Below are 5,343 nucleotides of genomic sequence, written 5' to 3' on the forward strand. Positions count from 1 at the left end.
CACCAAAGCTGCAGTTACTATTTTTTTAATCTGTTTCACTTAGGTGAGTCACCAGGGTGTCTTACTGCTGACGTCTATATTCTACCATTCCCGAAGTAGCTAGTTTGGTTAGAACTTAAACATTTATTTATGCTTGGTGTTGGTGGTCTCATCACTCTAGAGTTCCTGATACATAACTGATTATATTGGCTCTGAGAGTGACTGATGATCTACTTTGGAGTGTTTCAACTTTAGTTTAGGAAAAAGCACAAAAGTGGGCCTCCATTCTGTACTTGCTAGTCTTGAGGCTCCTGTGATTACCCTTGAGTAAAACACTTGAATTTGCAGGCATGGTCAGCCAGGGCTTGGGACTGGGTGGGAGTACGGATTTCCATTGTTCTAAGTTCTGGGGAAAGAATAGGATGCGTAGGTGGAATCACTTTCTGCTGCTCAGAGATAAAGCTTGTGTTTTGTGGTCACTTAGGCAAGAAGGGCAGATAGTGCATTTGTATGACTACTTGTTTCTCAGGCTGAACACTGATGGGGGGTGGGGGGAAGAACCTTAAAGAAAAGACTTCAAAAAAAAAAAAAAAAAAACTGTTAGAAGGACTAAAATGACACTAAGGACGGGAAACAAGATTTTGAAGAACTGTTTGAAGAACTTTTCATTGTTTAAAAATGAAGAATGAGGTAGATAAGACCACTTGCTCTTCAGAGAACCTAAGATTTAAGTTTCCTTTTAGGTCTGTATTGATAAAAAGTAGTTCATAATGATTAATGCTTGCCACAGATGCGCAAACTTAGTCAAAGCCACAATTAACAAGCATAATTTCTGGATGATTGTATTTTATGAGCAGAGAAGATAGTACAAAATAAAAGACCTGGAAACAATCAGGAACATAGGGCTGGAGTTGCAGCATGTCATTCATTGTCTTGAGAACAGTTGCAGTCCTGCAAGGCCCAGTGACAGAGAACAATGGGTCATTTTGCTTGTTGAAAACCATTCAGTTTTCTTCAGGTTAGTGTTATGTTCAAATGACTGACTTTGAGTGAATGCGTTTCCATAGCCTTGTTATTTGTTCTTAGAACCCTGTTAGCCTGACCACCACTCAGCTGCTGACCCCTAGCCCACTAAGGCCTGAGAGTTATTCCTAAAGTTGCGAGTGCTTGGGACATGAAACACTGAAGGTTTGTATAGTCTCAGGTGACAGCTGATCCCCATGTGGACATTTCTTGTGGCTTACTGTCACAGCTTCAGAAATACCCAAAGTCAAGGTCAGGAGATGGCTCAGTGGGTCAGCTTGCCATCAAGCCTGATGACCTGAATTTAGTCTCCAACCCACGTGGGAAAGGATGGTACTGACTCCGCAAATTGTCCTCTGCCCACCTTTATGCATATAAATATAAGTACCCAAACTCAAACTGCTTTGGGTTTCTATATTTTTAGAATATAAGGAAGGACAGGATATTGGGGAAGAGGCTTTGTATTCTAAAAGCTCATCGACTTCACAGAGCATCATAACATTGCTGCTTTTTAGAAGGGAGCGTAAAGTGCTCTGGTTTTTAAAGTGTTGTATTTGGACAGAATGAGTGTCTTGTATTTCCTTTGTGCTTTGATACTGTTTGGCTTAGCTTTGAGTCCACCAAGTAAATACGAATAGAAAAAGACAAGGTATTTATTTTGTGTATACCGTGAAGGCTTAGCAAAGTCTGTGTGTGGGAGAAGCTAGTGAGCTGCTTATTACCAACATGGGTAATACTGGGGGAAAGCGTTCAGAACCAGTAAATTGCTTTTGTTTGGGAAAGCAAGCTCCAGTCTCAAAATCTCTCAATAGCTTCATCTCTAGTCTGTACAGTACTGTTGGAAAATAAGCAAGGCAAGCAGACCACTGTGAACATCCAAACACATTTCTTTGTGAGGTTTCTCATAAGTGCTGGGATTTGGTCTTCCTATGGAAGCATGTATGTTTTCATCTTTGGTGTGTGGTAAAAGGACAGGTGTACCCAAAAGGGGCTGAAGGAGGAATAGCTGGTAAGTTACACAACACAATGCGTGATCCTGCGGTCTTAGCTTATGTTTAATGTGGTCTTCCACTTACTACAGAATACTTGTTATAAATGGTATTCTTCTGTTCTTTTTGTAAGGAATAGACTGTCAAAATTCAAAAGCTCAGTAAAATAGAGTTTAGTCCCTAACACGGTTCTGGTGGAAACCAGTCAGTGTCATTGGTTGAAAAGTCACTAACAATAACAGATTTCATTTGACCCTGTGATGTTGAGTGTCAGATTCTAGGCAAGCATTTCATTTTAGAGGCATTGTGCTTAGGAATTAAGAATTAGTTTCAAATGAAAATTTGCCACTTTGGTGGTAGTTCTCTCTCGGATTCTCAGCAACACCATGAGGATTGTACCTGAGAATACATGTTATGTCCACAAGCTAAATTAGCTTTGGGTTCTGCAGTTTACAATTTATCAGAAATCATGACATTGGCCAGGCTTTGAAACATTAATCTGGGTGTGTCTGGTTTCTCTGGGTGTATATTTCCTTATTCCAAAGGCAGGCTGCTTAACTTTTGAATCTGTAGCTACAGAGATAGGCATGGCTTCTTCAGTAAAGAGCTCAGATTATCAGGCTGGGCTATGAGGGCCTATCTCAAAAACAAAAAAACCAAAATAAACCTGGGACAATATGCTTAACTTATAAATCGTTACACACAGTCTAAAGTAGTGGTGCATGCTTTCAAACATGCTAGAATAAAAGACAAGGAACATGATCTGTGAAAACATTGCTGTATGTGGTAATGCACATTTTCTAATACAATAAACATTCAATATGAAGATAAAAAGTCTTCATGCTTAATCAACAATTAGCTTTTATAATCAATACTGGGAATACTTCACTTTAAAGACGAGCTAATGGGCTAGAAAATGCTCACTCTGGAATTTTGTATCATTCACACAATGATTTAATTTAAACATGCTTCTGCAATTCCTCCACAATGTTAGTTTTTAGTCAAATGCTTTGTTCAAACAAAGGACTTCACACGTGTTCCTGCCTTCATCTCCATTACTAATGAAATACGAGAGCAGTCATGCTGCTTTGCAGAATTCTTCAGTTACCCAAGTAACATACACTAGTAAATATCTTTCCCTGTAAGAATAGGCTGAGCACTAAAGAATAGATTCTAGATGCCAGTGGATGTGTCACAGAAGCATTGGCTGTTTTTCGTTTTAAGGCAAGGACTGAAGGAATAAAATTGTGAACAAACAGGCACAGCACATTGGTCTTCTATTTAATCCTTATTTAATGTTTTCATCAACCACTGTATAAAGAATCAGAGTTGCCAGCTTTTTGGCATGGTCGCCCCTGGATTAGGCAGAGGTCATTGGTGGCAACCATTGTTCTGTCTTAGCTTTCTCAGCATCCTAGCAACTCCTGTGGATCTGGAGAGATAAGGTGCAGATTGGCAGGCAAATTATAGTGACAGCTAGTGCTGGCAGCGGTGTGATATGAAGGGCACAAATCTCAGCCATGAATAGTCTTGAAAGGCAGGAAGGAGTCACAGTGGGGGAAGGCTCAGAAGTAGAGATCAACATTTCATAAGATATTGGAAGGGAACCAGTAGAGCAGCCATGATAGAGCCTGGCAAGACTGAGGCCCCAGAAACCAACCATAGTATCAATAACTTATAGATGGGTTTGCAAAGTCATATATCCAATAACAAGAATTAGCGCACATGAATAGTGACTGAGAAAAGCATGGTCATTAGTGGAAAAGAACATCGGGAGTTGTTAAACCAATGGTATAAATTATTTATTGCCTTGGGAGGCTTGCTGATCTGATTTAGTTTAACAGCAGCCCAAGGAGTGGAAGATACATGAAGCATGTAGATAGGACTCAAAGGACCCTAGGGATGACACAGAGCAGGAAGGGGTCCTGGGGTCAGTCTGATAATACAGCTTTCTCATTGCAACCATTGTTGCTTTCCAAGAAACACAACCCACACAAACACACACTACTCCATTTGTCTTTGTTCTTTGATATCTAAATAAACTTTTGATATAAAAATTATGAGTTTCTTGCTTATTTCATCCCATAAGCGAAGGACAGATGTTCAGTAGATTTGACCTCTGGGCACTGTGATTTTTCTGAATCCTCCCTAGCATTGGAATCTGCGTAGCCCTTCCTTACATGTGCAGCAGCATCTGTCTAAGAGAGAGGGCACACAGTCTGAGACCATCTAGAGCAGAGAAAGAGAAAACCCATGGGTTAAAGCAACAGCTGATGTATAGACTTTTTCTTAACCATTGCATTGTTATTGCATTTCTTTAAATTGGCTCTTGAGTGTTCATAATCATATTTATATTCCTGAGGCTCAGGTCCCATTGTTTGTTTGCTTTTTGCCTGGGAAAATAATGGCTCTATCAGCTCCAGGCCCATTTGCCATACAGAACAACCAGTAGCTGCTGCTCGAGAGTGCTGTCCCCTTCTGTACCAATCTCTCTGGACCACAGGGCTTCATGTCAGTTGACTGTGAAAGGTCAGAGAAATCAGGGAAGAAGGATTAGTGCAATAGTTCTCCAGTTGGGCTGCACATTAGACACTTGGGTCTGAACTTTCTTTGTATCATGTAGAGAACTGTTTTAGTGTGTTTACTCCATCTATTGACATGAGCTGCCTGGTGAGTGTCAGGCAGTATTTGAGTTTGGGCATCCTGCTCTTCTGGCCAATTTCCTAATAACATCTATAATTAACTAAGCTCTTACTTTATGCAAACTGCAATTTTCACACTACCTCTTCAGTCCCTATATATTCCTGGGAGGTAAGAATGAGCTATTATCTCAAGAATAGCAGACTTTCCCTTATGTATGGAAACTGCAGGGGCTCAATATTCCAAAATTATAAAACATAAGTGGTATAACAGGGATTGCTACCTTGGCCCTAAAGCCTGAATCCCAAGCTGAAGCTTTGCAGCTTCATAATAACTGCTTTTTAAATAATCTTTATGGATATACCCCATCATGCAGTGTTTCTCCTCCACCTCAGCTGTGAGGAGTTGGATACCAGGAAATGGGGCCAGTTGCCAGACAAGGCTCAGGAACACACACTGTCCTTGCCTTTGTTACAGCCTGTGGTGAACACTGACTCCCTGCTAATGTCAGGCTGGGGATGTGGTTTTGCAGGCCCTGAGAACTACAGCTGTTCTTGAGAGGGAGTAGAAGTATTTCTGAGGTCATTGTGACTCTTGAATCATCGTTTCTGGCATGGCATGCGTGTGTAGCTGGGCTCTCCCTATGCTGCACAAGGACCAGCTCCTATTAAAAGGTCTTGAGCTCCAGCCCTATAGCTGCCAGACCGCTGAG

This window comes from Phodopus roborovskii, unplaced genomic scaffold (assembly GCF_943737965.1).
Source record: "Phodopus roborovskii unplaced genomic scaffold, PHOROB, whole genome shotgun sequence".
Classification (NCBI taxonomy): domain Eukaryota; kingdom Metazoa; phylum Chordata; class Mammalia; order Rodentia; family Cricetidae; genus Phodopus; species Phodopus roborovskii.